This window comes from Callospermophilus lateralis, chromosome 13 (assembly GCF_048772815.1).
Source record: "Callospermophilus lateralis isolate mCalLat2 chromosome 13, mCalLat2.hap1, whole genome shotgun sequence".
NCBI lineage: Eukaryota > Metazoa > Chordata > Mammalia > Rodentia > Sciuridae > Callospermophilus > Callospermophilus lateralis.
The window spans coordinates 72,176,201-72,189,166 of NC_135317.1; the positions used below are offsets into that span (position 1 = coordinate 72,176,201).

General features: G+C 38.7%; 1 protein-coding gene across 3 annotated transcripts in view; it reads right to left on the reverse strand.

The window, feature by feature from the left end:
• Hhat (hedgehog acyltransferase) overlaps positions 1-12,966 on the reverse strand; it is a 296,093-nt gene that overhangs the window by 58,256 nt on the left and 224,871 nt on the right. The gene's annotated exons all lie outside the window — the stretch shown is intronic.

The following is a 12,966-nucleotide window of genomic DNA, read 5'->3' on the forward strand; positions in this document are numbered from 1 at the left end:
ATTGCGGGATGTTTGGAAATATAGCAGAAAAAGATAAATTATCTTGAAAATATAAGACTTAAATTTCAAATTAAAAAAAAATAGAGACACCTTAAAAGGCGTAACTATAGAAGAATTGAAACAGTGGTAAAAGCTCCATACTCCAAAAAAATTTACCTAGATGATTTTAATGGACACATTTTCTCCTTTGTTATCCAAAACCAATTAAAGACCTAGTTATTATAGTAAGACAATTAAATGTAGTAGGTTATAACCATTGGTAAGAACAAAACTGTGGCTTTGTGAGTGATGTGACTAGAAAATTTGAAAGAAACTGACAATAGCTAAAAAAAGATTTATACAAGATAGAGGCAAACAAAAAAGCAATGACATCACAATACCCGAGTTCAAATTATACTACAGAGCTATAGTAACAAAAACTGCATGGTACTGGCATAAAAACAGACTAATGCTACAGAATAAAAGCACAGAGGCAAATCCACACATCTATATGATCCTTGAAAAAGGGGCCAAATACATATGTTGGGGAAAAGACAACCTTTTTAAAGCAAGTGGTGCTGGGAAAATGGTTATTTATGTGAAAAAAAAGTGAAACTAGATCCTTTCTCTCTCACCCTGAACAAAAACCAACTCAAAATGGAGCAAAGGTCTAGGAATAAGACCAGAAACTATCGAACTCTTACAGGGAAACATAAGGTCAACATTGCAGTATACAGGTACAAGCAATGACTTTGTCAATTGGACCTCAGAAGCTCAGGAAATAATGCCAAGAGTTAATAAACGGGATGGCATCACAATGAAAAAGTTCTGCACTAAATAGGAGACAATTTGAAATGTGAAGAGAGCCTACAAAGTGGGAGATAATCTTTGCGAGCTACTCTTCTGACAAAGGATTAATATCTGGAATATGTAATTCAAAAAAAATTTTACACCAAAAACATCAAATAACCCAATGAATAAATATGCAAACAAATTAGACACTTCTATAAAGAGAAGATACAAAAGGTCAACAAATATATGAAAAAAATTCATCACCATTAGCAATTAGGAAATGCAAATCAAAAAAAACAAGGAGATTTCACCTTACTCCAACCAAAATGGCAATCATCAAGAACACAAGTAACAATAAATGTTAGCAAGGACTTGAGGGAAGAGTACACTTAAACATTGTAGGTGGGACTGCAAATTAGTGCAACCACTCTGAAAAGCAGTATGGAAAGTCCCCAAAAAACTAGGAATGGAACCATTTGACCCAGTATATATGCAAAAGAATTAAAAAATTCAGCATACTAAAATGATGCAGCCACATCAATGTTTGTATCAGCACAATTCACAATAGTAAGCTATGGAACCAGCAGAGGTGCGCTTCAACAGATGAATGGATAAAGAAATTGTGGTGTATATATAACACAATGGAGCATCACTCAGCTATAAAGAAAAATGACTGACATTCACTGGTAAATGGATGGATGGATCTGGAGGCTATCATGCTAAGTCAAATTAGCCAATAACCTCAAAAAAACAAATATCAAATGTTTTCTTTGAATGTGCATGATAACCCTCAACGGGCAGGGGGACAAGAACAGAAGTTCAGTGGATAATACAAAGGGAAATGAATGGAAGGGAAGAAGGACAGGAATATGAAAGACAATGGAATTGACCTGACATAACTTTCCTGTGTACATATATGAATATACCAGTGACTCTTACCATCATGCACATCCATGAGACTGGGATCCTAATTAGAAGATATATTCCATGCTTGTATAAAGATTTCAAAATATATTCTATTGTCACACGTATCTGAACTAAGCTGCAATCTATCTTCAAAATATTTGTGGTTAACGGATTAAATGAATATAATCTGGAAAAAGTCTACACTGAGATTTCATCTCACACCAATCAGAATGGCAGTCATCAAGAATTCAAATAATGTGGGGAAAAAAACAAGGAGAGAAATGAATTACAGTAGATGGGGTAGAGAGAGAAGATGGGAGGGGAGGGGAGGGGGGATAGTAGAGGATAGGAAAGGTAGCAGAATACAACAGTTACTAATATGGCATTATGTAAAAATGTGGATGTGTAACCGATGTGATTCTGCAATCTGTATACGGGGTAAAAATGGGAGTTCATAACCCACTTAAATCTAATGTATGAAATATGATATGTCAAGAGCTTTGTAATGTTTTGAACAACCAATAAAATAAATAAATAAATAAATAAATAAATAAATAAAAATAATTCAAATAATAATAAATGCTAGAAAGGATGTGGAGAAAAAGGAACACGTGTACACTGTTGGTGGGACTGTAAATTAGCATAATCACTATGGAAATCAGCATGGAGGGTCCTCAAAAGACTAGGCATGGAACCACCATATTACCCAGTTCTACCATTCCTCAGTATTTATTCTAAATAATTAAAAGTCATCTTATTACAATTTTACATGCATACTCATGTGTATAGCAGCACGATTCACAATTGCCAAACTGTGGAACCAGCCTAGGTGTCCATCATTTCCTAGGTGGAATCATTTCCTAGGTGAAAAGGTAAAGAAAATGTATATATACACAATGGAGTTCCATTCAACCATAAAAATAAGTGAAATTATGTCATTTGCAGGAAAATGGGAGAACTTCCTACCATTATATTAAGCAAAATGAGCCAAACTCAGAAGGGCAGGGGTCATATGTTTTCTCTCATATGCAGAAGATAAAAAGGAAAAGTAAGGTTGGGTGGGGTGGGCATCTCAAAAATCAGAGGATATCCATAGAGGAAAGGTACCAAGGGGCAGGAGTCAGGAAGTGTTGGGGAATGATATTTGACAAATTATATTGGTCTACTGTGGGCATGTACACATATGTAACAAGAAATGCTATCATTATGTACAAGTATAATGCAGCAATAAAAATTGGAAATAGAAAAAAGAGGCAAAACAATTAACTCAAAACAAAAATCAGTACCTTTTCTAGACACATGCTTTCCACCCACACGCTTTACAATGATGCAATAATCTGCAAAGTATGCAAGACTACCAAGAAGAAATGATAAAACCTTACTTAACATAAAGACTTGAATAAAAATATTTGCTATGGTTTGAATGATAGTGTTCCCTCCAAAATTCAAACTTCATTCCCATTGTGGAGGTATCAGGAAGTAAGGTCTTTTGAGAAGTGATTAAGTCATAAGGGTTCTACCCTCAAATGGATTAGGGCTTTATAAAAGGAGTGGGTGTGTCTCTCGCTCTTCTCCCTTCTGCACAAAAGGACATAGTGTTCGTGCCCCATGAAAGATGTAACAAGCCACCATTTTTTAAAAAATATTTTTTTTAGTTTTAGATAAATGAATATTTATCGTGATGCTGAGGATCGAACCCAGTACCTCATGCATGCTAGGCAATAGCTCTACCACTGAGCCACAATCCCAGCCCCAACAAGGCACCATCTTGAAAGCGAAGAACAGACCCTCACTAGACAATGAACCCCAGAGTTCTTGATATTGGGCTTCCAGACTCCAGGACTGTGAGAAATCAATTTCTGTTCTTTACAAATTTCTTAATCTCAAGTATTTTGTTACAAAAGCACAAACTAAAGTAATATTAAATACCAAAATTAAGTTATGATTCAATGCAGATCTAATAAGTGCCAAAAAAATGCAAAGGGGGTTTTGGAGAACTTCACCTATTCTAAGATTTATATGAAAAAGTCAGCATGCAAAAATAGGCAATGTAATTCTGAAAAGGAACCAAGAGGGACCAGAGCTCCTACCAGGAATCAAGATATATTATAAAACGCCAGTCTTTAAAATAGGGATAACACAAATAATATATTGATGGAACAGAATAGAGATACCAGAAATGAATCCACTTATATTTGGATGTTTCTATTATAGGTGGTCTTTCAAATCAGTGGAGAAAGGATGAGGCTTTTGCTAAAAACAATTTTTAAATGTAAAAATCATTCTTAGTTGCAGGCTATATAAAAATAGACAGTGGGCCAGATTTGGCCATGAGACATAGTTTGCCAATTCTCACCCTATTCCATTCTTGGTATCTGCCCTAAAGAAATACTTGCACATATGTACAAGGAAGCTTGAATTAGAAACTTCAAGGCTGCATTTGCAAAAGGACAAAATTAGAAGCAACCTAAATTTTCAATACAAGAATGGCTAAATTGTGATATATCCCAACCAGACCTGATTATGCATATGTACACATTTACAGAACTTTCTTCATAATTTGATCATTGATGATGAAAATAAGTTTTAGAATATTTATTTCTCAAACCACATATAGCATGCATGCACATCAGCAAAGGTGTGGAAGGCTGTAACAACTCATAACCATGGTTATTTGTAGGGGGAGGAAAGTGAGTGGGGTATGTTTATTGGGAGATGAATATTTAAGAGGATCGAAGGTTTTTCTTTACATTTTTAAAGAGCTCGGTTATGAATAACTTCAAAAGCTAAAAAGGAGAAAAAGGAAATAAAATAAATCTAGAAATCTTTCCACTAAATGACCTTAGACCCTGGCCACCTCCCCTGAGCATAGTCCAGGCATGTGGGTGGGAAACTGGAAGCCTGATGACCAATCTCACCCAAGTCATGGCTGCTCATGGCCCTGAGGGCCTTCCTCTTCAGGCAACATTGAGGTCACTTGGGATTACTATACAAGCCAAGGCTATGGCAATAATGGCCTCAGCGATATCCTGTTCAACCAAAAACAAAACAAAACACAACACAACAACAAAAAAACAGCTTAAGAGAAGGCCTGCCTTTTAAGCAACCTGGATATTTAACACTTTTAGACTGAAAAACAGGTAAGTCACCAAGTCATAACAGAATTCTGGGGATATCTAGTTAAACACAGAAGATTCAGCATCTTGTTCCTTTCACAAACCCTACTAAAATCAGAGTAAACACTTGAAAAAGGTATATAACCCCAAATAAGAAAGGGGAGAAAAAAGCAGGTGAGCCAAGTCAACCTATTTTTATAAGCTAGAGAAGATGGAGGAATTAGCAGATCTGACATAACTGAACCCTAGATGCCAAAGACAAGACATTCACACACCAGAATACCATAAAACCCAAACAAAAAGGCAGGATGTGCCACAGAAGGCAAGAGTAATCCCTGCAAGAAAATAGGTAAAAGCTTAAGTCATGAGCACGTAGACCTCCAGGTTTCCCTCCTCCTCCTACACAACCATTGTGACAAGTATTTTCCCTGGATAAATTGCATCAGAAGGACTCGAAGAACAACAGGCACAGTGTAATTTCAGAATGCCACAGATATTTGCATTTAAGCTTCTAGTATGAAAAAGAAATTGCACACAAAGAAACAAGAAACAAAATGGCATTTTTAAGAGTCAAGTCCAAAGCTGACAACAGTATCTTCACAGTTTTCAAGATAAATAGCTCTTCAATCAGAAATCCAATGCCCAATCAATTAAGTGTGAGGGCAAAATAAGACAAACTTGGAAATGAAAGTTCTCAAAACATTTATCTCCTAAAGATCCTTTTCTAAGAAAACTACAAAAGGATGTGCTCCATCAAATCAAGGATTAGGGAGTCAAGATGACACAGGACACAAATGGGTTTAATATAGGAGAAAGAAGGGAAATTCAGGAAAATATCAGAATAGCAAGTCTAAAGTGAAATGATCCAGGTGGCAAAGAAGGAGGGGAGAGTTTCATGAGAGATTTTTCTAGGAAACGAAGATTGCCAAATACATCTGACCAGGTAGAAATTATTATGTGAGGGATTTTTTGATTCTATCAGTCTGTAAAGAAGTGGGAACAGTCAACAAGTCTAACAAAAAATGCAAAGCATTCTTAAGTGGGAGAAAGGATTGTACAAGAAAGGCAAATACCTGTATTAAATGGTTTGGCCCTGAACCACACTTATTATGGCAATGACGTAAACACTTAGAGCTGAATTAACCAAAATGAGTTATAGTAGAAGAAATAGGGAGATAAGATGCTAAAGGCTTGTGTAGAAGGCTTTGTATTTGTAAATCATAAATGAGGAGATAATGGGAGAAGTGTAGACTTTCAAAAGATAGAAGTCAATACCAGAAACAACCAAGAATTAAACATTTCCATTGCTGGGAAAAGGACACAGGAATGCTAGGAACACAATAAAGGCTTGTGATAATTTGGGCATCACATCTTGCTCAAGGGTAAACCAAGTATACAACGGTGGCCTTGTAAGATTCTATCACGCAGTGCCATTGTGGCCGCCTTAGTTTGTGCGAGCACATGTATGAAGTTCCAACAACTACAGAATCACCTGATGAATTCCTCTGACTGTATCATGACTCTATTTTTGTAACACTTAAACCTTCTGAGTTTCAGTTCATATGGTAAAGTAGGAATAATGGTAACACTGTTTTACCTAGAGGACTTTCATCAAAAAGTCACATGAAATAACATGACCAAATTGTCTTTGTGAATGACCCCACATACTTGGGCCAATTTCTCAAATTGGTCATTCCACAAGCAGGTTGCGTGGAACCACAATTAAATCCCATATTATCTGAAATTGAAAAGCAGGAATGCAGTTAGTCCTAAGATGCCTAAGCAACCAAGACTTGCAAAACAAGCAGGTGCTCTAAGTGGGAGGGTTTATCAAGGGAGGCTCCAGCTCTTTGAACTCCAGGAAGCTCAGAAATTACTTACCTCCCCAGTCTCCAGCTTCCTTATCTGTAAAATTGGGAATAGTCACACCTACCCTGAAGGGTCACTGGAATGTTTGACTAAAATAATGTGAAAGATCTGTCTTTCTGACAGTATCTGGTCTAGTCTCTGGCCAATGATAGCAACTACAACAGCCCTATGTTAGCTTGCTCCTGAGAATGACAGCTCTACCCTTCAACTTCTAATATAAATCAAGATTTAAGGGTTAATCGGGCAAATCCTTCAAAGATGAGTCCACCTGGCTTGGCTCTCTCTCAGTAACCTTTGATTAGACACAATATGGTGAAAAATATAAACTCACTCTCACACACACACACACACACACACTGTAAATAGTCCCACCAGTAAGAGTTAAGCACCATTAAACTTTCAGTGCCTAACTTTCATGTACTTGTCGCATTTGTGTTTTTAAATAAGTTTTTACTGGGCTTTATACTTCATTTTCACTTAATATGTCAAGAACATGTGTCTTCACAATAACATTTCCCCAGCACTCTTTTTTTAATCTGTTCAAGACTTTATTATCCAATATTCTAATCAAAACTATAAAAAGAATTAGAAGGATTAATAGTGAGTAGTAACTCTTGCACTTAAAACCTTGATTGCACTACAGACAAGAGAGGACAGCATCACTTTCAATAATTGCATAGCCAGCTTGATAAAGGACCTGCACTTTTTATTCTGTATTCTTTCCTATCACCCTCAGGGGACAATCAGTGGTTATTCCAACTTTTACGCCAACCTGCTGGGTGAACTACAGGGTCAACACCAGAGAAAGAGTGAGCTCCAACTTAAATTGCTTTTCAATACATGTTATAGTCACAAGCACATTGATACCAACCAGCTGATCTCCAACAAGACCAGCAGCTGCTGGATATGCTTTTTTAAGCAGTTTATTTCTAGGTCTTGGAGGAACGTGAGACACTTTGAAAGAATTATTTTAGGAGTCCTGCACATCTCTGCCTTTTTAGAGCTTTAAAAAACTAACACACACATACATGCTGTATACACATATACTCTCAGCATATATATATGCACATATATAAATACATGTTGTAAAAATATATTACACCAAGTATGTGCATATTATTTTGGGAAGCAGCAAAGGGGCTGTTTTCCACCACCTCTCAACAACAAGAACACTGGTAACTCAAGCTCAGTAACATCTAGAGGGTAATTTGGATTTTCCTGGGAAGAAAAAGACCATATTTGGAAACATACATCCAACCCTTCAACATGTAGACTAAAATAATTTCTTCTTAAGTTCATTTGTGGAAAGCTGTACCAACTGGCTAGAGTAACCATCATTCATCTGCTATAGAAGAAACCAGGGATTCTTAGATCAAGAATCTAATTCCAGAAGCCACCTAAAAAGCCATTTTCAACCTTTATCATTCAAGCCATATATCTCACCTTTGGCTGGATAATCTTTTCTGAGATTACAATTTCCAAGGTGAGTGTATGTGCTATGCCTTTAGCAGGGGGGAAGGGTCAACAGTGCCATCAGAGTGTCAAATTACCAGAGCAGGGTGCCCTACTGGAGCCTGAATTCAGCAGGGTGGGAAAGGCAGCAGAGGCCCAAGAGCTGGGGCACACCAGTCTGGGAATAAGTGAAAATGAACTCTATTCCAAAAGCTTCTGTCAGATAGCAGACTCAGTAATGCAAAGTTAAAAAGAACCTCTGAAATGCTTCACCTATTTGAACTGAAAGGTGCAATTATTTCCAGAATTCTACCTCTTAGACCAGAGAGGTTAAGACTTGAACTTCAGATTCCCACAGTGAAGAAAATATATACCCAGTGAATTGCACAGTGTGTTTCCAGCATCATTAATGATCCTTGGGAGTGGGAGACAATAAAGTGGGGGGTGCCAACTAGTCATAATCCATCAAGGAACACACTGTTCACAACCATGTGCATTGCTTTCTCCAGACCCACAGGTTGGAGGTTCGGGTGAGCGCTAACAAGCTGGTACAACAGGCTAATTTGATGTGTGGGATTAATATGTTAATTTAATGCTCTTCTGTTTGGTTAAGTCATTTGCATTTCTCAATTTCTAAGCATATCATTCAAAGTCCTTTTATATGGGGGACCATTCGGCCTAATTCCCTTTCTCCCACTTGTCCTGTTAGCCTCCAGCCCCGAACACAGCAGGCTCATTCCCAACTTTGGGCTGTGTGTGCCATTTCCTTGGCCCGGAATGTTAGTCTTCTGCCTCCTCCCTACCCACATAGCCAAATCCTCTTCAAAATGTGTCAGGGTCTTACTCATATCCCAGCTCTTTAATAAACCATTACCAAAAGCCAAGTTCACACTCACCACCACTCTCACACACGTGAGCTGCCTCCACGTCTCATTCTGGTTACTCTGCATGTAACACCTTCCATTGGTCCTCAACTAGTTTTCACACATCTTGCTCCCCCTTCCCCCCAGTTACACCATTAACTCCTGGAGAAGAGAGATGATGACTCACTGTTCTCTCATTGCGAGTCCTCTCACAAGGAGACATAACTATTCTTTAGCCTCACTTACTTGACCTCTGAATAGGATCACCACCATTGACTTTTCCCCCTCCACGAAATTTTTTCTTGGGTCCAGGGAGATCACCTCTACTTCTTTGTTCCTCCTCCTCCATCCAGATTCAGCTCTGGCAGGGTCTGTTTCTCTCAAATTTCTCAAATATTACGATGGCTCCAATATAACATCCAATGCTCCTGAATTTCTATTTTTAGCCTGAACTTTTCTTCTGAGCTATGGCTGGGAAGGCAAGTCAATCAGTTTTTTATGAAAATAACTCCATTTTCCACACAGAAAAATAACTCCATTTTCCACAGAGATCAGTTAGTTCTCCATAGAGAGAAGCTCTCATTCTATGGTAATATTGTCTCTTTAACCCAAAGCATCTACCACAAAAATGATCATCTTCATGGTCCAAATTAATATAGGCTCTATAGTTGCACAATGATAAACTAATACATATCTGCATCTAAGTAGCGAAGGAGGGTGCAAAAAGGGGGGTGGGGCATTAGGAGGTAGGCATGATGGTACATTTGGTTTAGAGTCCTCCAGTGCTCAATGAACTTTCTCCCATATAGCACATGGTCCCCCCCCACACACACACACAATGAACAAATTACATGAAGGACCAGGCTGACTAAGCTTAAGTGGGCTCGGTCTAGGACAGTTTCTGCTCTGGAGTGGCTTATGTCCAATAAGCATATCATCTCTATTTGCTGAAATGAATCCAAGCAGTGGAGAAATGTCAAATATATGGAAGATGGCCACATGTCAAGCAGCACAACTCTGAGAAGTGTGCTGTTTCCTCAGTGAGTGAGTTGGGGCCACGACCTCTGACCCCCAATGAAACGGTTTTCTAATCAGGCCAAAAGACACATACTCCTTGCCAATTGTTTAGTATTCCAGAGAGCTAATGTACCATAATTTGGATCATGTTGATTATTTTATAGTCAACTCTCTCTCAAACTCATTGGATTTCTCTACCTGTATCTTCAAAATAAAACAAATTAGTAGAGCCAATAAACTGAATAAATATAAAGAACCTGTTCTTTGGGTTCTTCCTGACAATTAGAATATCAAATCCTTTCTAGGACCACCATGCTGACCCTTGTGGGTATCCACTGGAGGTGTGTTTCCTAAAGTAAGTATAAATAGAAACTTCTTCAGAACGGCTCTGTCAGCTCAGTGGGACATTCCCAGGGAGAAAAAGAGGGATAAGGACTGGGGGAGGAGGTTATATTTAAATTATCCAATGAAATGGAACCAGGGGCGGGGTGGATAAACCGTTTGACATATGGATCCTCCTTTTTGCAGGAATAACCTCCAATCAGCCTGAAGGTGACTTCTTCCAAGGGAGAGATCAAATCAGCAATTGGCAAGAAGCAGTGCTACTCTACTGATGCTTCAAATTGTTTCCACTTACTAAAGATTTCAATGCAGAACACAAATTCCAGCTCCCTGGAGAGTACTTGTGTGGAGAAAAAAAATCATGTCACTGCAGGAGTAACTCCTCTACAGCCACCCAGATGGGGTGCTTTGAGAAAGCGCCTTTTGTAAGCTTCCCACAGCTCTGTGCCTCAGTGAGTCACAACCAATAATGCCCTCCCCCAATAAAGCAGCAGGGTACCAAGAAGGCTAATTCTTCCCCACTCCTTTTTTTTCCTATATATATTTTTGTGCACTGATCAGTAAACTACCATTTTGCCATCACTAGACCTATTAGTATCTACATAGCTATCAAATAGTGTTCCAGCATAGGTCTTAGTAAGTTCTTCCAGGATTCAACCTGTACTGCCTTGCTGCCTGCCTAAGCCGGTTCTCTCTTCTACGCCCCCTTAGTGAAGTCAGAAAACAGCATTCATTCTTTCATTGTCCCAGGTATTGTGGAAAGCATCGAGGATATGGTATATTTGACCTTATGAGAGTACAGCTCAGTGAGGAAGATAGGGATTAAACAAGTTATCCCCATTGTAATGAAATATTTAATATGATAAGTATGACAGATGAGATGTCCAAAAGAAACTGCCCAATGGGACCTGACTGAGTGAGGGTGAGCAAAACTTTCACAAGGGGCTGGGGATGTGGCTTAAGTGGTAGCGCGCTCGCCTGGCATGCGTGCGGCCCGGGTTCGATCCTCAGCACCACATACAAATATGTTGTGTCTGCCGAAAACAAAAAATATTTAAAAATTCTCTCTTAAAAAAACAAACAAACAAAAAAAAAACTTTCACAAGCAAGGCACTATTCAAGCTGAAATCCGAAGGATGAGCAGCAGAGGAGGCGAAGGGGAGAGAGCACCCAAGGAGGTGGAAGAGCCTATGTGGGAATGCTGAAAGCAGGAGGGGCCCAGGTTCCTAAACCAATAGAAGGAAGAACAGAGAATCAGGGGATAGGGGCAGTGGGAGGTCTCAAGATGACAATGAGGCAGGGCTTCATCTTAAATATGACATCATCTTCAACACTGAGGACTTAGTTCTAAGACAACAGGAAGCCAGTAAATGTGATTCTGAAGCGCAATATATTCAGGGTTTCGTTGTTGTTATTTGAGAAACTTCACTCAGCACTAAGGGAAAATCTAGTTCCTCAAGGCACAAGTCATCAAGTAACCCTGTACCCCTCCCCACCTTGGTCTCACCTGTACATATTGTACATTCTGTTTCCTAAGTAGATCTTGACTTTCAGTTGTTTGCATTACCACTAAAATCATCCTAATCCAAGCTGCTCTCGTTTCTTCCTTGATCTACCAAATAGCTTCTAATTAGCCTCCCTGTGTCCATTTGCCCCTTTAGTTAATCCTGTAGTGCAGAAGTTCTATCAGATAGCCTTCCTACAGAAGCTCAGAATGCTTCCAGCTCACAATGTTTCACTCCACCTAGGCTTTTGGTCCAATCAACCAACACCAAGAATTTCTATATTCTGAGCCCCGATAAGGCCTCAAAGTTGAGGTTGAAGATGATATGAAAAGAAGGAATAATAATCTTTGTTGTTCAGATATCCATCAATCTAAATGAAACAGATGAAGAATACATGCCATGGAGAAAGAGTACAATGGTTTATTTTATTTGTCACTTGATTAAGCCACAAGGTGCCCACTTACTTGGTTAAACATTATTTAAGGGGTGTGCTACAAAGGTATTTCTGGATGGTAGTAACATTTGAATCATAAGATAGAATAAAGCAGATTTCTCTCTCCAATATCGGTGGGCCTCACCTAATCCTTTCAAAGCCCAAATAGAATAAAAGGTCAAGAATTTTTTTTTTTTTAGAGAGAGAATTTTTTAATATTTATTTTTTAGTTTTTAGGCGGACACAACATCTTTGTATGTGGTGCTGAGGATCGAACCTGGGCTGCACGCATGCCAGGCAAGTGCGCTACCATGTGAGCCACATCCCTAGCCCGAGAAAATATTCTTTCCTCTGCCTGGCTGGGACACAGACCTTCTCTAGAAGACAATCTTCAGACAGACTGAAACTTATACCATATCAGCTCTCCTGAGTCTCAGCTTCCATAATCATGAATTAATTCTGTATACTAAACTTTGTCTTGCACATATGTGCACACACTCCTTATTGGTTCTGTGTCTTTGGAGAACCCCGAATAATTCTGAGGATGTGGGGGACACATCCTTGCTTGCGAAACTTTTACTCATCTTCTTCATTCAGTTATCAGTGAATTCACAATGTGATTACACTATCAAATGAGATGGGGAGACTCAAGTCAGATCTAATTAGGTAACAAGAGGGCATTAAATCTTTAT